The sequence below is a fragment of the Leucopleurus acutus genome (genome assembly GCF_964270905.1).
Source record: "Leucopleurus acutus genome assembly, chromosome: 8".
Classification (NCBI taxonomy): domain Eukaryota; kingdom Metazoa; phylum Chordata; class Mammalia; order Artiodactyla; family Delphinidae; genus Leucopleurus; species Leucopleurus acutus.
In genome coordinates, this window is record NC_139151.1 from 5317706 (window position 1) to 5340872 (window position 23167).

Below are 23167 nucleotides of genomic sequence, written 5' to 3' on the forward strand. Positions count from 1 at the left end.
GGCAGGTTATGCTAATGAGGCCCCGCCTTTTATGCAGCTCCCACTCTGCGGCGGGAAGAACCACCTGGAGGTGGCGGGGGGGGTTTGATTTCCATCACCCCTAGGGAGAGAGGATCGGGGACCCGCTGATCTTCCAGCTCCCCTCACCCAACATCGTGTAAGTACCTAAAGGATTAAGGGAACCGGATAAGCCAGCGTCCAGAGTACCCCATCGACTGGGAGGGTGTTTCGTCTTTGCTTAGTCCCACCCAAAATGGCGCCAAGCTCTTTCCGCGTCTCAGAGCCCGGCCGGGGCCAACCGACCGCGGACCCGGGTGGGGGGGAGGACTTGATGGTGGTGGTGGGGGAGAAATCCCGGCGGCACCGCCCGATGGTACAGTCCAGTCGGGGCTGGGACGAGGCACCTCACTCGGGGTGGGGGGTCAAACCATCTGCACCTTCCAAGGGGAAAGGGGCAAAATCCCTGAAGGAGCCCCTCCTGGTGCTGCGTTCAGCCATGGCTCCGGCGCCTCTTCGCCCTGCCTTCCCTGCGCGCAGCTTACCCCCTGCGACCCCCGAGCGGCTCGCACGCTCCGCCGGCCGCGCGCACCTCTCCTCCCCTGCCCGCGTTGGTTGGGCCGGGACGGCAGTTGGGCGCCCTGCGCGCTCCTGCGGCGGCTGTTGGGCGGGCGCTCGGGGTGCGGCGGGCCGTGTTGGCCGGCGGGCGCGGGGGCGGCGACAGGGCCCGGAGCTCGGGGACCCCGGGCTCCGTGGACTAGGCGCCCTGCTTTGTTTTGGGAGGCCGCGCCACTGTCCTGCCATTGATTGCTGGTTCCCTGTCCCTTACGCACAAGTTGGCGTCCCGGGACCCGGCGAGGCCCCGCTCGGAGGACGTGGGGGTGGCCCGTTTGGGTCAGTCGTGGTGCATGGTGTCCTCCGTGGGCAGGGCGCAGGCCGAGGTCCACTTGCGCTCTGGGTCGAGTGCAGAGGCGCGAGCCCGAGGCCTTTGGGGAGCGGGTTGGTGGTGCACGGTTGCCAGCCGAGGGTCAGCTTTCCTTAAGCACTTTAGCCCGTGACCACGTATTAGGTCCTACACTAAGTAAAGTGTACGCAGCGCTTTGGAATAGTGCGTGCGTACGTGCTTAGCCTTGCTTGGCGGATTGGTTGGGTTTCGATCCATTTTCAGTCTGTGTTTGTGTAGGTCTAAGCTCAAAGCGGGCTGGTTTGGGGTCTGCAGTCGAGGTTCGGCGTGTGAGGAGTCGCGCCCAGCGCGGCCCTGTGCCATCTGCGCCGAAGGCCGTTCAAATCTTGCCTGGCTAATCGTCCCCAAAAGTTCTTTAAACTCAAAAGCACTTAACGTTCATTAAAAACAAAATCACTCGTGACGCTCTGCGGCCTCTGCCTCAGACCCGCTCCTTTGTTTCTCTCCACCTTTTGCTGGAAGCTCTTTGAGGGCAGGAAGGTACATTGCGTGCTTTTGGTATCCTTCCATCCACCCCACCCCCCAGCACCGCAGCAGCTTGAGGAACCGTACTTATATGATGCTCTAGAATTGAAAAAGCAAAATTAAAAAAAAAAAAAAAGAAAAATTGGTGGGGGCAAAGCCATGCTTCAAGCAGTGCTGATGCAATCTGATATGTTTACAAAGTGACTTCTGGGTTTACTTTTGCGGTACGCGGGCCTCTCACTGTTGTGGCCTCTCCCGTTGCGGAGCACAGGCTCCGGACGCGCAGGACCATCGGCCATGGCTCACCGGCCCAGCCGCCCCGCTGCATGTGGGATCCTCCCGCACCGGGGCACGAACCCGTGTCCCCTGCATCGGCAGGTGGACTCTCAACCACTGCGCCACCAGGGAAGCCCCCTGCGTTTACTTTTTAAATGAAGTGAAATTGACAAAGTGAACCGTTTTAAAGAGAACAATTTAGTGATAGATGCGTATTTAAAAATTTTGGAGCGAGACTTTTTTCCCACCTGTGGCTCTTCCTCACTTTATTCCTTAAGCCCCACTCTTGGCTCTGCTCTTTTGTTTTGCGAGGGCGCTAAACCGCTGTCTTTTTCTAAATAAGCCATTTTTAGTTTTCTCCTGTTTTGCGGCGTGCTCCACCACGCGTTAGTGTACTGTATATGTGAATATGATACTGTATAGTGTACTGTATATGTGAATATAATCGAGCATGTATTATAGATAAGGCAAAGCCCACGTCTTCAAGGGCCCTCAGTGCTTTTTAATAAGAGTTTATCATGGTATAAGGGATAGTGTATCAATCCAGTGTAATCCTAAATTGGTTGGCACTGCCTCAATTGCCACTTGTCTGAATTTATTTTTTTCTTCTAGTTTTAACAGTAGTACATGATCATTGTAGAAGACGTAGAAAATATAGAACAGTATAAAAAGTAAAAATTAGCTGAAGTACAATTACCAGAGATAATTTCTACTGATATTTTGGTATGCTTCAAATCTTTTTTGTGTGTGCATATAAACATTTTTACAAACTTGGCACATGATATGTGGTTTTCACATCTAGGTTTTTTGTTTTTTTGTTTTTTTAATGTAAATAGGTACCTAATGACGTCACTGATGATTTTCCATTTTCAGTAGTTTTCCCCATTACTTGAAGGGGGCATCATGAAATCCTCTGAACTAAAGGAATTATGAAATTTGATTCATTCTGTTTTTCACAAGCAGAATTTATTGATTACTGTTTAAATTTATCATAGGTAACCTAATAGGGTAGGTTTCTGAGTAACAAGCAGAACTGTTCCAAGAGTTGAGAAATACTGAACTGTAATTTTGGTTTCCTTAATAATTTTAAGCACTGGTGAACACATGGTAACTGCATAATTTCGTTTGGTGCAAATGATAAACTGTTAAACACCCTGTCATTGCAATGTTGGAATTGTTTAGCCAGAGTTTGTTTTAAAATAGAATGTTGATGTACTTTGACCTATTGCCACTAAAATACACAGTCTTCCCCCACCCACCTCTGTCCCAGAGAGTGTAGACACACCCTGCCCAGCCTTTTGTGTGGTTTTCACAAGCAGAATTTATTGGTTAAACAATAAATGTATTGTTTAACTTTATCATAGGTGCTTTAATAGATTAGCAAATGAGCATTTGGTCTCGTGTCTAGAAGGGGCCAGCGAGTTAAGAAAAAGGAAGTGTTTTACTATAACCAAATCTTTGCAAAATGGTCCCACTGGATTCTCCAGGGGTACTGGGTAGGGGCAGGAAGGTGAGGGGGGAGCTTTTTCTGACTTTATTATATTGGTCATTCTCTGTTGAAGCCTTTCTCTCCCTCTCTGGCCTTATACTGTTTACATGAATTACTGCTAAAAGGTGTCTGGCCTCCTTCCTTTTTTTATTCTCAAAGTTATAAGCCTAGTTCAGGACTTATGTGGACCTGGTGCCTTTCCAGTTTATTTCCTTGCAGCCCTACTGTGACACTGATATTTAACTATTAGGACTGAAACATTACTTCCACTCCCTTTCCAAAGTCCGTCAGGGGCTTTGGGCTTCCAGTTGCCTAGACCTGTGTAGATTTTCAAGGTTCAGGTTGTGGAAAGCAGCTGAAAGTAGGTTCTTTTTGGATAATTTTGAAATATTTTAAAGAATTGGGGTTGAGGAAACGGAGAGGGAGGTGGGAGGCTATAGATTATACCAAGTCACAATTATAGCAAGACTAGTTAAAAATGTGGTGAAAACACTCATTATAAAATTATAAAATCAGTAATGTACAACGCTTTAAGAACTCAAAACATACAGATTGCTATTGGGAAAATAGTCTATTATTGTTTGTTATCCATTTATTAGTTGAACTCATTTATTTCAGCATCAGAACATTGGAGCTAAATGCTCGCTTTTTTTACCCACATCCTTCACTCTCACGGTCTGGCTCTCACGGTCTGGCCTGTTTCCCGCTGTCCCTCAGATCTGTGCTGTCCGGTATGGTTACCAGTAGCCACATATGGCAGTGAAGCACTTGAAAAATGGCTAGTGCTGTGAGTGTGAAATGCATGCCAGATTTTGAGATTTGGTATGAAAAAAAATGAAATATTTCTATATCTAAAATATTGATTACATGTTGAAATGATATGTCGCATATCCCATGTTAAATAAAATCCATTACTGCAATTAATTTTGCCTGTTTCTACTTTTAACAATGTGGCTGCTAGAAGATTTGAAATTATGTATATGGGTTGCATGCGTGGCTGCCTGATTTGTTCACTGAACAGCCACCTTAGGCTTAGTCTCATGGTGGGGGAGTGCTCCCAAGTGGCAGTGAGTCATCATACAGTGTCTTATCTTTTTGTTTCTATAGTTTCAGCCAATAGATGTGGCTGATTTCTTTTAGTGCTTATGATAGCTCTCACAGAAGCATTATTATTCTTTTGAAGAATACCTTAATCTCAAAACCATTTCCAGGTAATTGAGTTAACTGTTACTGAATAAATATATTCAATTAATCATTTGAACTTAAAATAATGAAATGCCATCTGTTAAGCACATAATCCATTAAAAAAAAAAAAAGTTGAGGATTTCCCTGGTGGCGCAGTGGTTGAGAGTCCGCCTGCCGATGCAGGGGACGCGGGTTCGTGCCCCGGTCCGGGAAGATCCCACATGCCGAGGAGCGGCTGGGCCCGTGAGCCATGGCCGCTGAGCCTGCGCGTCCAGAACCTGTGCTCCGCGACGGGAGAGGCCGCAACAGTGAGAGGCCCGCGTACCACAAAAAACAAAACAAAACAAACAGACAAAAAACAAAGAAGCTGGGCTAAGTATAATCAGCTGAATTTTCCCCAGCTTGGTCTGCTACTTACTCACTGATTTTTACAATATACTGTTTTTTCAGAGATTTAAGAAATATTTCTGGGAGAAACTTGAAATTGAAAAAATCAAGCTCATAATTTTTTTTTCTCCTGTGATTAAAAAAAAGGCCACAATAGTTTGCTTCTAAGTGTGGAACACTTTGGACCAGCTCATGGGACAGCTATCCTTTTAAGCACAAAAAATCGTAACCTACAGATAAAATCATATTCTTTTTATACCTATATTTGAAAACATTGACTGTTTTGCCCTTACGTACCTTTGTGGATGTGTCTCTTTTTACTACCCTGTATGGGGGTTTGATACGGTGTCAAATTTAACAGCATGGGCTCTGGGGGCAAAGGAACCTAGATTTAGAGCCCAGCTTTATTGGCTGGCTGTGATCTTGGGCCCATTAGTTAACTTCTGTAAGCCTTAGTTTCTTTATCAAATTATTAATCTAGTTCCTTAATTATTAATGGGGATAATAATAGTACCAACCTCAAAGACTCCGTGTGAGAATGCCTGTTACCACTGTCCACAGAGGTAAAAATGGCTCAGTAACTGTATACTGATTTTGGATATTCTACTTCAGCCAAACTAGTCTTCTCACTGTCCCTGCAATTCTGGGGTTTTCCTTCATGTTTTCACACCTTCATTTCTCAAATGGAATGTTTGTTCCTTTCTGCCCACTTCTCCCTCCTTCCCCAGTTCTGCCCACGAAAATCCCATCCATCCTTCTAGAGCAGTGGTCAGTAAACTTTTTTTGGTAAAGAACCAGATAATAGGGACTTCCCTGACGGTCCAGTGGTTAAGACTCAGCACTCCCAATGCAGGGGGCACGGGTTTGATCCCTGGTCAGGGAACTAAGATCCCGCATGCTGCACTTCAAGGCCCGCCCCCCCCAAAAAAAACCCCAAACAAAAAACAAACAAACCAAAACCCAGATAGTAAACATTTTCAGCTTTGTGGGCCAGACGGTCTCTGAAGCAACTACTCTCCACCCCTGGTGTGAAAGCATGGCCATGTTCCAATTAAACTTTATTTAAGGACCTTGAAATTTGAAGTAATATAATTTCCATGTGTCACAAAATATTCTTCTTTTGTCTTTTCAACCATTTAAAAATGTAAAACCATTCTTAGTTCACAGGCCATACAGACAAACAGGTGTCGGTCTGCCCTGCCCTGGAGCCAGGTGAAAGCCGAGGTGGGGAGGGAGGCGAACATCTTACCTGAAAGGGATCCCTCTTGTCTCTGAGTGCCCTACAGGACTTTTGTACTGCTTTGTAATCATTGTAACATTTATTGAGTGCTTAATTAGTATCGCATAGCAACTATTTGTGCTTATTTCTTGCTTCCTAAACATATTGTAAATTCCTAGAAGCTTTGGATATTTTATAGTCCCCTCATATAGAAGGCAGTACAAAAGTGCCTTTTACTTACTGGGCTCTAAAATGTTTGGAGGAATAAAGGAGTGAATACAATTAACATAAGACATTAAAGTGAGCTCTGGAATTTTCCTCCCTTTTCTTCAAAATTCTTATTTTTGGATGCAAATCTCACCATTTTGTTGGCATTGCTTGAAGATTTTGAGGCCAATCCGCTAGGGGTTATTTTCAGTCTTGCCACAAACCATGATTATAGGCAACCTTATCATCATGTTCTTCTGATAGAGGAAGACTATAATCCTTTGACTAATTATTGCTTTGTGTTTCACTGACTTTGAAGTGTCCTTTCTAAGACACCTGTTTACATTTAATCCTTACTGTGCGACAGTGACAGACGGTGTTTTAACTACTTTACAAATGAGAAAAAGGAGGCAGTTTAGTGAATGATGTGGGTGGCGGGAGCAGGGTGTCTGGGTCCTCTGTCCCAGGCAGTGGTATGTATATTTATGAGATTTCAGCCTCTTACTCATCATTTATTCATCTTCTCTTTTATTCTTTTTCTCTTGAAGTTGATGAACTGAAAATATTCTGGGATTCTGGGGAATTCCCTGGCGGTCCAGTGGTTAGGACTCGGTGCTCTCACTATCGAGGGCCTGGGTTCAATCCCTGATCGGGGCGCTAAGATCCCACAAGCCGTGTAGCACGGCCAAAAAAAAAAAAAAGTATTCTGGATTTCCAGTACTTCATAATTTGATAAATATAAGGACTAATAGATGTTTAGGACTTGTTTATGTGACATACAAGTTTTCTCAAGTATGTTAAACCCTCTGAAGTGAGATATGACATAACCACAAAACAATAGTTCTAGAATTAAAACTAAATTATGGAGCAGTAATTGTGCTTTTTTAAAAAATTAATTAATTTATTTATGGATGCGTCGAGTCTTCGTTGCTGTGCGTGGGCTTCTCATTGCGGTGGCTTCTACTGTTGCGGATCACGGGCTCTAGGCGCGCGGGCTTCAGTAGCTGTGGCTCGAAGGCTCTAGGGCACAGGCTCAGTAGTTGTGGCGCACGGGCTTAGTTGCTCCGCGGCATGTGGGATCTTCCCGGACCAGGACTCAAACCCGTGTCTCCCGCGTTGGCAGGGGATTCTTAACCACTGCGCCACCAGGGAAGCCCAGTAATTGTGCTTTGATGAACTTCGTTTCATTTAAAAATTTTAAGAAAGTTGATATTCATATTTATATATACTTTTCCCAAACCTTAGGAATCTCATCAAAAAATTATATCTTTTGGGCTTCCCTGGTGGCGCAGTGGTTGAGAGTCCGCCTGCCGGTGCAGGGGACGCGGGTTCGTGCCCCGGTCCGGGAGGATCCCACATACCGCGGAGCGGCTGGGCCCGTGAGCCATGGCCGCTGAGCCTGCGCGTCCGGAGCCTTGCTCCGCAACGGGAGAGGCCACAACAGTGAGAGGCCCGCATAGCTTTTTCTACATCATTTAAAAATCATACATTTTTTTCTGATTTGTGGTTTTTCAACAGTTATAAACTGTAGGAGAAATATTTTAATTCTAACAAAATATGTATAAGACCTTTACAGAAAAAATTCTGAAACTTTATTGAGTGACTCCAAATAAACTCTAAATAAATGGAGTGACACTGGTTTGAGTATTGGAAGATTCAATATTGTAAGGCATTGATTCTTTGGAAACTGACTTATGGATTTAATGTAATCCCAGCAAATTGATAAAAACTGGACAAGCTGATGAAATTTTTGCCAAGGGCCAAGAAAAGGCAAGACACTCCTGAAAAAGAAAAAGAAGTTGGAAACCCTTCTGTTCCAGAGATCAAGAGCTAAATAATTAAGACAGTGTGATCCTGGCACCGGGTTAGAGCAGTAGACCAACTGAACACCCCGAGGAGTCCGGAAACAGTCTCACACACATTCAGACACTTGATTTATGACCCAGGAAGCATGGCAAATAAAAGGCCAAACAGTACAACTTTTAGAAGTTGACATAGGAGAATATGTTCATGACCTCAGTCTCGAAAGGGTTTTTTTTCTTTTAAGATGTTTTTTATTTAAGATGTTACCTGCACTAACGGAAAAATGGGCTAAAGTCTAGAACAGGCACTTCAGAAAAAGAGAGATCCAGATGTCTAATAAACATACGAGAAGGTGTTCAGCCTTGTTAATAATCAAGGAAATGCAAATTACAACCACAGTGCCGTGTTACTTTGAGCCTAAATTCAAGTTGGCAAACGTGTACCTGACTGAAAGTTGGCAATACCAAGTCCCAAAGCTTTTGAGCAATAGAACAGTCATACGTGGCTGGTAGGAATAGAAACTGGTATGACTACTTAGGAAAACCGTTTGGCATTACCTAGAAAGTCAAAGACAAGCAGACACCAAAGCCCAGCGACTCCACTGTTAGAGAAGTTGATACACATGAGAGAACCAGGAAGAATATTTGGGGTAATTAATTTTCCTGATATGAGTTGATTCAGTTCATATTTGAGGGCTGTTATGTTCTATACACAGGTAGCTTTATTTTGGCACAAAGGTAAATAAATTATTTATATTTTTTCCCCTCTCTGCTGGGGAAAAAAATAATAATATCTAGTGTGTTCCTCATTTCCTAAAACAATGCTGGGCACAGAATAGGCATATAATAAATACTGTTGTGTTTTTAAAAATTATCATTTCAATTTTTATAGTGGGTGCCCTTCACTATAGCTTTGTAGTTACCTTAACTCTGGCTGTTGACTAATTTGCTCAATTAAAACTGTCTGCGGGTTTGGTAAATTACAACCTCCCCTGGTTCCTTTGAGATCTCAGCCTAGCCTACTGATTGCATCATCTGGTGGGAGTCCGAGGAGACAGCACAGTGCTGCCATGCTTGGGTTCTGGCAGCTTTGCTGGGAGGAAAGCTGTGCAGCAGAGAAGGGAAAAGATGTCTAAGCTCTGTAGTGAAAGGGATCTGGGTTCAAATGCCACTTATCAGCGCTATGGCCTTGGACAAGTAATAATTTTTTTTTGCGGTACGCGGGCCTCACGCTATTGTGGCCTCTCCCGTTGCGGAGCACAGGCTCCGGACGCGCAGGCTCAGCGGCCATGGCTCACGGGCCCACCCGCTCCGCGGCATGTGGGATCTTCCCGGACTGGGGCACGAACCCACGTCCCCTGCATCGGCAGGCGGACTCTCAACCACTGCGCCACCAGGGAAGCCCAAGTAATAATTTTTGGTTGTTGTGAGGATTAAGTGGAATTGAGTATTTAATAAGCCACAATGCCTGGCTTATGATGGGAACTCAGTAAATGGCAATAACCATAATTATTACTATGCCAGTAGTTGTTTGCTTAAGTAACATTGAATTTCCACAGTATGTTTTCAATCAGTTGAACTATGAATATGCTGATTTTTAAAATAAAGAGCTGCACCTGTTAGGGGATTCTAATTCTGTGGTCTTGGACTTCCCTGGTGGCACAGTGGTTAAGAATCCGCCTGCCAATGCAGGGGACATGGGTTTGATCCCTGGTCCGGGAAGATCCCACATGCCGCGGAGCAGCTAAGCCCATGCGCCACAACTACTGAGCCTGCGCTCTAGAACCCGCGAGCCACAACTACTGAGCCCGTGTGCCACAACTGTTGAAGCCCACACGCCTAGAGCCTGTGCTCCGCAACAAGAGAAGCCACTGCAATGAGAAGCCCGTGCACCGCAAGGAAGAGCAGCCCCCGCTCGCCGCAACTAGAGAAAGCCCGCACAGCAACGAAGACCCAATGCTGCCAAAAATAAATAAATAAACAAAAAAACCCTGATTTTGTGGTCTTAACTCATTTGATGTGTAGCCTATATCTGAAGGAAGTGGTCTGGTAAGTGTTTGCAAAGCGTAGATACGGCTGAGCTTTCTAAACAGGAATGGAATGTCTCTCTTTATGGGAGAAAGTGCTAATCACATAGTTTTAAAATTCTATCCGTTTAAAGTTGAAATACACATGTTATCTAGTGAAATACATTAGTTGTGAGAACTCTTGCCTACAGTTAAGACATATTTATTCCCCAATGAATGTTTAACAATTAAAATATATTAAATTGTCTTTTACTTGGAAAGAAGACTTTTCTGGATAAGATACCTTCATGATCTAATACTTAGCATCATGAGTTAAATAGTTACTAACATTTGGAATACACTCTATACCATTGTAGTATACTGTAACGAACATCCCACTCTCTTAACAGTGAGCCTGAGTTAGGTAAATCAGGTGTTATTATTCCAGTTGTCAAGATAAAGAAATTTTACTTGTCTCACATCCAGAATTTTCCCACTACTCTGTACTGAGAAAACACTGTAAGAAACGCCCTGGCTTGTAGAAGACACCTCTGAATACCAGGCCAGTGGTGGATGCTGGCCTTTTATAGTAGTTTTATTAAGATGGAGGAGGTTGAAATTAGATTATAATGTTAATTATATGCCATTAATATAGAGTTTTTATGAAGGCAGTAACTGCCTCACTATGTCATCTGTCTGGGCTCACCATCTTGTTAATTAAATGTTTATTTTTGACCATTCTGTGTTTCATATTTAACTTTGCAAACAAGGGGCTGAGGTTGAGGAATGAGAATTTGAAAATGAACAGAAGATGAGGCCCATATTACCTGTTCACAGGGGGACTGAATTGGATACAAAGGGAATTACTTCAAACCAGTGTCACTTTGCTTCGTAGTCCTGGGGCAGAGCCATGGTCCAGGCTGTTTGAACAAAAGGCTGTGCCTATTTCAGGAGTTGAGGTAGCGTGAACGAGTAGTTACACTGTCTTCTCTTGTATTATATCCAAAATGTTAAATTATAAAAATTGTGCCCTAGAATAATTTCTTCTAAGCAATTTTAATATTCTTTTTTTTTCCAGTTAAAACATTTTAAAGCGCTTGAATTTGTTGAGGAAACAGCTTAGTACTTGAGATTATGCCTCTTAACATTATCTAGTATTTTATCCTAACCTGGATTTGTGATTGTCGAGTCATAGTTACCACCCAGAACCCTCTGTAAGAAAGGCTTTCAGGGCCCCAGAAGACCCACCTGCAAGTCTCCTATTTAGTTACTGCAATTGCTAATTCAACAAAGAGCTTGTGATATGTGGACCAGATAGCTTTCTGTGTACAGGTGCACCCGGGCCAGAGATTGTATTTGTACCCTTGCCAGTTCTCTTGCGAATAAATGCTACTGTTGAGAAAGGGAGCTGGAAGGATTGTGCTCAGAGCTATGTCATCCATTATCCGTAGTCAGAAAACATGGATGCTCCATATTATTTGATGAGTCATTTGTATTAATCTCTCAGTCTTCAGATGTTCCCCATTAATCCGTATTTGCATACAAAGCTTATTTCCAATATTCCTGGTAAGTGCACGGAATGGATTTGCTTGTTATCATGTGGTGAAGGGAAGCTGGAAAATCAAATGCGCATGAGAGTAATCTGGTTGGCAAGGAGGACCACCTGAACTAACAACCACAAAGCCTTTTCCGAATTCTAAGACATTCACACCACAAACATATTAGAGAAGCTGGTAAGTTGCATATTTTGAAGAAAGGTGTAAGGATTCTTGCTACATTTTTGCTTAGTAACAAAAAATAATCTCTTTTTTAGAAGGTGACTTTGAGCAATAAAGGTCTATGAATAACTTTCTTTTTTTTTTTTTTTTTTGCGGTACGCGGGCCTCTCACTGTTGTGGCCTCTCCCGTCGTGGAGCACAGGCTCCGGACGCACAGGCTCAGCGGCTGTGGCTCACGGGCCCAGCCGCTCCGCGGCATGTGGGATCTTCCCAGACCGGGGCACGAACCCGCATCCCCTGCATCGGCAGGTGGACTCTCAACCACTGCGCCACCAGGGAAGCCCCCAGGGAAGCCCCTATGCATAACTATTAATATCATGAAGTTGGAATAAGAATTCAGAGCTCTAATCTTTGCCCAGTGCTTCCTGAAGGCAGTTCTTGGCCTCAGTATAATCAGTCCTTCATGTTACTTCTAGAATGATTTTCCAAAAGATGTTACTGCCATGATAAAATATTTTTCTTCCCTTGCTGTGTAAGATTTAGCCAGATCTGGTTGACTTCAGAATCATCTGGAGAGGTTTATAAACCTGCTCTTCCCCTCGACCTTTGCAATTGAGAGAATCCAGAATTTCAGGGGGGAGGCTCTGGAATTTGTCTTTTTGCCTAGATCCTTAGGTGAATCTGATAAAACCAGGTTATAAACTTTGGGAACTGTAATTCTTCAACTTGAAGTCTTTTGTAGATCCACCCTAACTATGGTTTGAGGCTTTTCTCTCTTATAGTCCCTGAACATATCCTCAACTTCTCTTGCCTCTGGAACTTCCTCAAGCTGTTCCCATCAGAAATGTCATTATGTTTGCTCCAGTAGCAAGTATTATTCTCTCTCTTTCTCTCTGTATCTATCTCCCTGTATAGAAAGGTTCTTGATGTTTATTGCCAAATTGCTTCCTAGAAGGTTTGCATTGATTTAAATGCCCATCTTTTTTTCTTAAAAAAAAACCCAACAGCTTAATTGAGATATAATTCACGTACCATACAATTCACTCAGGTAAAGCATACAATTCAGTGGCTTTAGGCTATTCACAGTTGTACAACTATCACCACAATCAATTTTAAAATATTTTCATAACTCCAAAAGGAACTCCGCCTCTTAGCCATCACCCCTTAATTCCTCATTTCATCCCAATCCCTGGGCAACCACTTATCCACTTTCTATCTCTGTTAATTTGTCTTTTCTGCATATTTCATATAAATGGATTCATTCAATGTATGGTCCTTTGTGACCAGCTTCTTTCACTTAACAAAGTTTTAAAGGTTCATTCTTATTGTAGCATGTATCCGTATTTCATTTCTTTTTCTTTTTTTTTGCTGAGTAATATTCCATTATATGAATGTACCATATTTTATCTCTCTGTTCATCAGTTGATGAATGTTTAGGTTGTTTCCACTTTATGGCTATTATGAATAATGCTGCTATGAATGTTCGTGTCCAAGTTTTTATGTGGACATATGTTTTTATTTCCCTTGGGTTTATTATATCTTGGTGACAAATCTCTGGGTCATTTGGTAACTCTACGTTTAACCTTTAGAAATTGCCAGACTGTTTTCCATAGTGGCTGCAGCATTTTACATTCTTACCCAGCAGTAGATGAGGGTTCCAGTTTTTCTGCCTACTCACCAACACTTGCTATTATCTGTTGCTATCTCAGAATTTTGAATGAAATTGAGAAGATTAAAGTATACTACAGAACTGAGCATAATAGAAACTAGGATATCCTTAAAAAAGGCAACTTTGTGTAGTTAGTGGGCATAAAAGATCTTGCCAGTGTTAAAGATATAGACTAATATTTTCCTGAAGTTGAGGGTGCATAAGCTATGTTCAACTATAATTCTGAACCTCCATATACTATAGATTTTCTTAGTCAGAAAAACCTTTCCTGTTAGTGGAGAGTTTACAGTCTGTATGATTTGAATTTCAAGAATGTTCCACTTACACAACAGCAGGTGAAGAGCCAGAGGTGCTTAACCCTAGGAATGAACATGCATTGTTAAGGTGTATTAATAATTAATATCAGTAACTGGGGCAACCACAACCATGAACGTCTGCTACTGTTTCCCAAGTGCCAGGTATGGTGTTCTGTTTCATTGATTTCATGGCTTCACATTATTATTTCATAGTTCTACCTTAGCAAGTGGATCTCTCGTTGTTGTTCCTGCTCTATAGGTGAGGGAGTTAAGGCTTGGGAAGTGAGGTGACTTGTCTCTGGTCACGTAGTGAGTGGATGGTGGCTGAAGAGCGTGAACCCAGGCCATCTGACTCTGGAGCTCTGTTCACGCCGCCATGCTAGAGATGGGGGAAGGGGACGTGGGGCGGTAGTAGGCTAGCGGAAGGTCCTGGTAAGGCACCAGGAATTGTGTAAGGACTGACCATGGCCCTACAGGAGGGAGGACCGTCCAGCTGTGATTTCCGACGGTTCTGACGGTCACCCCTGAACCTCTGTCCATCCTGTTAACTAAAGCAGGTTGGAGGCCCCAGGGGAGGGGAGAGATGTACATTCTGGTTCCCAAACTGCCCTACCACCAGCCTTGGCTGTGCCACCTTGAGCCTGGGTTTATCCCCTGTGAGGTTGGCTCCTCTTGATACCTGACCTACTGCGACAGTGCTGTCATGGGCATGACACAGGTCATGCCTACAGAAACTTCAGAAATTCTACAGTCAGACGTCAAGATCTATTCCTTGGGTTGTAATACGTGGACTTCTCAGAGAATTTCTTTTAATACCATATTTGACCCAGTGTACTCTGTGTTTAAAAGGACTGATTTTGATTTGGGAAGCAGCTGAGTTCCATGGACCTCTGCAGTCTTATAGTTGGCGTGAGTTCAAGTTCCCTCAGAATATTCGGATTTGCTAGTTTATGGTACTAGATAATGTCTTGAGGAATTTGCTTTCTCCCCCTCCATGTTTTTTTCTTTCCGGCTCATTAAAGTTCAGTTATAAACATTGATATCATACATATACTTAATTTCTCAACTGTGGAAGTAGTTGTGCACCATCATTTTAATGCTGACACATTTTTTTATTTATGGGAATTCATCCTAAGAGTGTTCTTGTTAAGAAAGCAGTTCCCTCCTAAGGCAGGAGACTGGACCATGCGTTCATTCCAGAAGCATTTGTGGACCCTCTGCTGTCGGCTGGGTTCCAGGTGCTGAGGGCCCTGCGTTGTCCCATTGGGTGAGGGCGCTCTCGTGCAGCTGCATTCCCCCGTGGCGGGCAGCAGGGGACACAGACTCTGCACAAAATGCGTGCATCACTTAATTGATGGTACATGCTTTGCAGAGTGTGAAAGGAGAGCAATGTGGAGACAGGGAACAGAAAAGGCCTGGTTAGGAGGTAACACTGACCCTGAAATCTGAATAGGGAGGAGGAGGTGGCCATCTGAAATGTTGGCCAGAGCATCCGGGTGGAGCCACTACAAAAGCCCTGAAGGCTGGCCTGAGCCCTGGGAGTGTGTAAAGCTAGAAGGAGGAGAGGTCTGCCAGCGCAGCCTTTAGAGGTCGGCCAGCAAGTGAGCTTGTGAAGGAGGTGCCACAGAGGTGGGAGGAACCAGGACAGTTTAGTGTTAGGAGGTGGAGAGAAGAGCTTAAGGAGGGTGTGAATGTTCCCCAGGTCAAGTGCGCGGAGAACCTGGAGGGAACCTGGGGTTTGGCTGTAGACTTTTAAAAGGTGCAGCCTTGCAGGGGGGCAGGGTGGTGTGTTGGCAAGGGTGGAAGCCCAATGGGGAGGGAATGTGGGGCGAGGAAGTAAAGGTGGGCTTGCCAGCCCTTTATTGTGTGTGAGAACAGCAGAGAGAAGTAGGTGAGCAGGAAGGTGGGCCCAAGGGAAAGTTTGTTTTTACTGTAAACATTTTGTTGAAATATAACATGTTTAGAAAAGTGCACAGTAAAGATAGGAGATACTATGCACATTTGCTGATGTGAGTGTTCCAGTAGGGAGGGAACAGTGATGCTGCAGAGGAGTGGGTGTGGGGAAGCGTGCAGAGCGGTGCAGCCCCTGAGGGGACCAGACGGACAGGCTGCCCAGCAGCCCAGGTGGAGAGCCCTGGGCTTGGGTCAGACTGGGGACGTTTCCTCCATTGCAGTGTATGAAGAAGGAATATTTAGTTTCAAAGTTGGGAGAATCACATTTTAATAACAACACAATATTTTTAGATACTGCCTATATTCCGAAGCTTTCTCATTGCTTTTCTGCTCCTTGATAAATCAATGACCTATTTAATGATTCTGGGTGTATCTTGATTATACTTTGTCATATCAGATGTGTCATATGACAGTTTTTTCTTACCAGGGGCTACCATTACTGGTGTCCACAAGTTCTCAGATTTTGATAAACACAGTCACAAGGTCAAAGGGGAAATGTTTTCACAGTCTCATCCCCCTGGGATTGCCCTCAGTTTCCTGCCAAGGCAGCCAGTTCTGAATGGTCAGACCCAGGAGAGAGGGGATGCTTATTGAAACGTGCCTGCATTTCTGCACCTGCTTTTCCCCTTGGAGCATTTTCTGATTCCCAGGAGGCTGGGAAGCTGGTTGGAAAGGGCTACTAAGAGACAAGAGAAGCAGGTAGTGCTTTAGGCTACTTTGTGGGGCTGGAGAGATAAGACATTCCAGGTGAAGGGCTGCGAAGGCCAGCCCTGGTTTTCCCCTCAAGCTATTTGTGGACTAGGCTGTACTGGCCGGCAGGCTAACAAGTCACGCCAGAAGCAGCTGAACAGCAGAGTGGGATTTTGGTAGTTTCGCTTTGCTGGGAAGAAAAAAATTGGAATTCCGGGCCCACCAAGGAAGAGGCTCCCTAGGAAACACCTACCTGGAAATTTCCGTTGCCACTCCCGGAAGGTCAAACCTAAGAGCAGACTCTGTCTTGTAGGCCTGCAGAAAGCACCGACCAGCCTGGAGTCAGCTTGGTGGGGTGGAGGACCCTTCTGCAGCCCTCGGGAGGATGGGCAGAGGGTGGAGGCTGGCGGAGGCAGGTGGCCGCTCCCAAAGGCGCCACAAGGCTTCCAGACGCTGGTGGCTTTCTGTTCCTTGATCCACATGCCTTTACTTTGTGAACCTCCCTCAGGTCGGACACTAATGATCTGTGTGCTTCTCCGTAGGCCTGTGATACACTGCGGTGTGAGGTTTCCACCTGAAATCTTGTAAGAGCAGAATGGAAGACCCCTGATAGAGTCCTCTTTGGAATCGCTTTCACATTTTACCAGCCAACCAGCTATTCTTTGTAAAAAGGAAAAGGCAAACATCAAGGTCTATCATTCTTTAGAACTCCCACTGAGTGCTGCCTCCTTTTGAATTCTCAAAGATATTAATGTAGAATTGTTGGGCTAAGACCCCCAGCATGTCCTTAGCCTAGGTTTTTCTTTTCTTTGAGTGAATGGTAAGAGTTCTTTTGAATGACTTGATGGGGTTCAAATGCATTGCTGACAAACTATCAAATGGGATGGGAGGATCAATCTTTGTGTTTTTTTGGTGCATGAAAAGTTCTTATCTGAACTAGGAAAATAAAGCCTGTGTTTCTTGGGTTGACACAAAGAAAGATTTGCTTGCATGCATCTTTTGAGGCATGAAGAAAGGAGTGCCACAGCCCTGACTGGAAAAAATAACCTTCTTTCAAAGAAGAGAACCCTTAGTTGATAGTGTCTGAAGCCCTTTGTGTGCACAAGAAAAGTAGGAGGAATCATTGCCTAATGTGGAGATTTCTGTGGGAGAAGTGGAAGGCAAAGGGCCACAAATGGAGAGGCAGAGATGGCCGAGGTGACCGTTGCAGGCCTGTTTGACACACCTCATTCCTTGCTTGCTGTTGTCATCCTGCGTTTTCTACTCTGTGTTTTTTTAAAAAACCTTAGTTCAGCTCTCTTCTGGTTACACAGTGTTGTCCTTATTTATGGCCAGAAACAAATTAGGAAAAGTTACTTAGGATATATTCTACAGCAGTTTTTATTTTAATTTAATTTTATTTAATTTATTTATTTTTAATTTTTGGCTGCACCGTGCGGCTTGCGGGATCTTCGTTCCTTGACCAGGGATTGAACCCAGGCCCCGGCAGTGACAGCACCGAGTCCTAACCCCTGGACTGCCAGGGAGGTCCCTCTACAATAGTTTTTAGACTGTAACAGGTAGTTCAGTCTCATAATATTAAAAGTGCAGCTTACACCGACGCTTATCTGCCATTCTCCCCTGCTCACGACCCAGTTTCTGAAGGTTTTTTCTGGAGTTTTTTTCCCCAGTGGCATAAAATTTTATCTGGAGTTTTTTTGCAGTCTTGTGCTTTTCACTATTTGCTTCATTGCCAACACTTATAACAAATGTAAAATGTGAATGGCATCGGTGGAAATACCTGGAGGACCCCATTATGATCACTTCTTCATCCTTTATCTTTACCCTTAGACCTCTCTGCTTATATGGAAATATTCCAAATCCATAACTGCTTAATTAAGAACCCCTTTTTTATTTGGAACCTTGTCAAAAGTTTATTATTATAATTTTAACAATTTGTTGAAAGCCTTTCTGAAAGCCTTGTTCCCTGATTATTTATTTTTTCAGAAGCGTTTAGTTCCTTAGGTGTACTTCCCTTCACTGGAATTGTGCTTACTTTATTTCCTCGTGGAATTAAAAAAATGATATTTTAGTCCTACTACTCCGCCCTCACTTGTAGGTTTCCAGGAGCTCTTTAGCTGGGGTCATAGTAGCCCCTTAAGATGGAATTGGGCTCCGACAAACGGAGGGACCTCAGGCCCACCAGACCCAGGACTGCGGGTGAGTCATCACCCTGTCTGTGGTCACTTGGTCCTTTGTGAACTGTAGGCCGGTCCTGCGCTAGCCCTCCCCCTGGCCCCCGGCTGGGGTGAAGCTCGAATAAACAGTGTCTGCCAGGGCGTGGGGCACCTTGCTGGGCAAGGAGAGGGTGTTGCAGATAGTTTTCACTCCTCATTTTCATTTTTTCTCAATGGAGATACTAATTTGTTGTGAATTTTTAAAATTGAGAAACTATGGGATGGATTATTTGGGCTTCCCCTTTTCCGCAAGAATGGGGAATTTGTGTTGAAATACGTATACGTTTGTTATTTGTCCTTTGTTACTTCCTCTACCAGTTCCTGTTCACCATGTAGAACCAAGTTCAGTTTTTTTTCCCTTCTGAGTTCCAAAACTATTTCTTCCAGAAATCAATGAAATGTAACATCTCAGCTTGCCATTCTAAATGAGTGAACATTGTGGAAGCCTTTTTTTTTTCACATTTAACTAATTAATTAATTAACTGAAGTATGGTTGATTTACAATGTTGTATTAGTTTCTGGTGTACAGCAAAGTGATTCAATCATGCACATATGTATCTAGAGTTTTTCATATTTTTTCCATTATAGGTTATTATAAGATATTGAATATAGTTCCCTGTGCTATACAGTAGGACATTGTTTAGCCATTCTGTATATAATAGTTTGCATCTGCTAATCCCAAACTCCCACTCCATCCCTTTCCCCTCCCCCTCCCCCTTGGTAACCACAAGTCTGTTCTCTAGTCCATGAGTCTGTTTCTGTTTAGTAGATAAGTTCATTTGTGTCATATTTTAGATTCCACATATAAGTGATACCATATGGTATTTGTCTTTCTCTGTCTGACTTACTTCACTTAGTATGATAATCTCTAGGTCCATCCATGTTGCTGCAAATGGCATTATTTCAATTCTTTTTTATGGCTGAGTAATATTCCACTGTATATATGTACCACATCTTCTTTATCCATTCATCTGTCAATGGGCACTTAGATATAGTAGAAGCCCTTTATTTCCAGTCTGCTTGGTCTGATTTTATAGCTCTCACATTTACTCTAGCACCTCAGTTGTGCAGTGGTGACCAGCTGTGCAGAGCAGAGCGCTCGTTGTGATTCTGTCCTGTTATGTCTTCTGAATCATGAGGATATGGGTTTAAACAACTTTGTCAGCTGTCGTGACATTAAATCAGCTGAAGGAGTTGATGAGTGATACTTCTCAGACTGGTGCTGGCGCACGGTGGCACATCCTGTCCTGAGCTTGGCCTTTGAGTACTGTCTCCCCTCGGGCATGCCATGGCCACAATGCCAGAGCGCTGAGCTGGATGATAGCTTCTGTAAAACGGAAGCTGCCCGAGACGAGTGGTTCCCAAAGTACCCTCCCCCGAAACAGTAGTGTTCTAGAGCTAGACCAAGGTGTTTTTTCATTTAAATAAAAATAAAGGATAGAATTTTCTTTATTTTGAGCTTCTGTCCCATGAAATTTCATTAACTCTTTGTTGCTATTACTGCCAATCACCTTAGTCAGCACTAGGAGGTGACAAATGAACAAGTAGCAAAAGAAGTTAGTGGAAAACTTGGGAAGACCTAGTCTTGCTTAATCTGATAGTTTAAAAAAATTACAAAATGAGCTTGGGTGTGATTTTTATATAGCTCATATAATGGAGCCATTTATGCTGGAATCTTAACACAGGTCAAGTAATCTTAGTTTATGGAACGAGAAGCAGGGTGGAATGGTGGCCACCACATGGGCTCAGTAGCCACATGCCTGGGCTTCTGGGCATCACAGCTCTGCCACATAATAGCTCTTACCAGCTCTGTTACCCTGGGCAAATCACTTAATCTCTCTCTTTCTCTGTCCCTCACCTATAAAGTAGAGACAATAATGTACCAGCTTCATAGGTTATTGTGAAGATTAAATGAATCAATACATGTAAAGTACTTAGAACATGCCTGGCATGTAGTAAGCGCTATACAAATGTTAACTAATATTGTTTTGTGACATAAAAAATATATATGTTAATGTTTCATGGTGCTGGGCAAAGAACACTGTGGTCCTGTCTTGTGAACATATTTGAGAACCATGGGCCTGGAATTTCTCTTCTAGTTCTGCAATTCTATTATTCTGTGTCATAGAATTGGATTCCCCATAATCTTTCTTTTCCCTTTTTATGTTAGTGCTTTAATGAACATGTTCTTCCTTTTTTTTCCCCTCTCTACATAGAGTGAAATCATTCTTACCAAGTGGAATCTAATCTTAAATATGACTTCAGAAGGTGTCCTTTCTGTTTCTTGACATAAGGGTGTTTTTGTATCGTGTACATTAGTTACAGTCGTTTTCTACTGTTACACAGCTAATATCCTTCCGTTCTTTATCCTACGGATGAGAACACTGAAGCTCAGAGAGAGCAAACCAATTGCCAAAAGCTAAGAGTGGCAGATCCGTGATTTTAAGCCAGGCTGTCTGAATCCCGAGCCTGCTCTCATATAAGTACAGCAAATCCAAGTTGCGGTTCCAGTGGCTGCGTGCCTATTCCAGTGTAACTAACCTAAAGCAAGCTCAGGCAGCATTCCCTTAAATGGAGACGGATTTCTATGTGAGCATTCCTGAAGGATGCTCTTTTTATACTTGGGTCAGCAAAAGTCACCAGATAGCTGTGCCTGTTCATTCCAAGAAAGGTGAAAGGCGAAGCAAACAAAAACAAGCAATTGCTTGTACATCAGGCCAGAGAGCCTCTGGGCCCAGCCATTGCCTGTTTGCCCCGGGAGAGCCCTCCTGTCGGTGCACACTGCTGCCCTAGGCCTAAGGGGAGGCGCTGGCTGGCCTCCAGGCCTTGGTGTCTGTTCCCTGCCCAGCCTTCTCACGTGCCCTGAGGTCTCCCTACTGCTGGCCGCGCAGGGCTGCCTGCTGAGTTTGTGCACTGCGGGACGGTTGTTGCAGGCTGGGCAGCAGGAGCGCAGGGAGAGAAGGAGAAGGAAATCTGCCTCCTCACCGGCGCTCTGCTGGCTGGTCCCCTTCTGTTCTGAGCTCCCCACAGCTCCCTCCCACGATTGCAAAGCCACCTCCTCCACTTTCTTTCTCACAGTTTTTATATTCATTTTGCAAGTCTATCAGCCTCCCTCTAACTTCTTTCTATGGCGTGTGTCGTGTAGGATTTCAAGGAAGGAGTTAGCAGTCTCTGCTGGGTTAGTTTGCCATGAGCCAGAAAAGTTGATTTGCAAGTGTACTGTCTGGATTGTGGCACACTTCCTTCCATGTAAAGAATGGTGCATCTGGAAGGCACCTCCCCAGTGCAGAAACCTCTCTTGCATTCTTAGTGTTTCTGAGGTTCAACAATGTGCCATAATCCCGGGGAATTTAACAACTATCTATAACAATGTGTGTGTTTTTGTTTTTTTTTTTGTTATTTTGCGGTACGCGGGGCTCTCACTGCTGTGGCCTCTCCCGTTGCGGAGCACAGGCTCCGGACGCGCAGGCTCAGCGGCCATGGCTCACGGGCCCAGCCGCTCCGCGGCACGTGGGATCCTCCCGGACCGGGGCACGAACCCGTGTCCCCTGCATCGGCAGGCGGACTCTCAACCACTGCGCCACCAGGGAAGCCCTATAACAACGTTTTAAAGTGAAATTGTATTTATAGTTCATCCTGTCATCCCGGGTGCACATCTACCTTTGAAGGTGGGTCTGGGCCTCTTCTTCCACCTCTACGTGCAGGTGATGAAACGGGAGCTTCTCGACTCCAAGTCCTGAGTGGTTCTGGAGAATTGGCTTCTTTCAGCCCAAAAGGGCCGGTGTTGGTGGGAACCAGGCTGGTGGATGGTGAGGGGATACGGCTGTGGGGTGGGAACTACGAGGAGAGCAGGCGATGTGGAGGCTGGGTCACTGGGCCACTGCATCGTCTGGCTCCGGGCCAGCCTTGTTAGTGCAGCGGCTGGAAAGGCAGGCATTTCTCTTTCCTTCTTTCTCCCCCTCACGTTTCCTCACTGTCCTTTTTACCACGCAGGCATCCCCGGTGAGCTGGGAAGCCAGCTGCCCATCCCTCCCACTAGACTGTGAGCTCCGTGGGAGCAGAGCTCTTGCTCAACCTTTTATGCTCGATGTTCACAAAGCATGAAAAGAATTGCTACCATTTCTCGAATGTTCGTCATTATGCTACGTGATCCCAAATGCTATCATGTTGTCTTGAATCTAAGATGTTGGTGGTAAGAAACAACAATTATTTTATGTATCATTACAAAAGGAAAAAGCCTTGCCAATTAAACTCTGATTCAAGTGCTTTTTGGTACTTAGAATTTTTATTAGATACTTGTTGCAAGAGCTCTTTTAGATTTATTTAGGCATAGATTTTTATCACATCACTCGTGCATACATAAAAGGGAAAATATAAGTGAAATGAATTGTTTAAGATATTCCTAAAATGTTGTCGCTTTCAGAGGCTGACTCTTCAGAATCACTTTTGGCTCAGGGTCATCGATGTCTCTGTACCATCAAGAGTGCTGGGGACACAGCATTTCTGAAAAGAGGGCACACTGCTGTCACCAGGAATCTCCTCCAAACAGCCTGTACCCATTCTGGGAGTTCTGATCCCGGTGTTTTTTTATTCAGCCTGTGGCAGGCCTGTCTTTCCACGTATCTCAG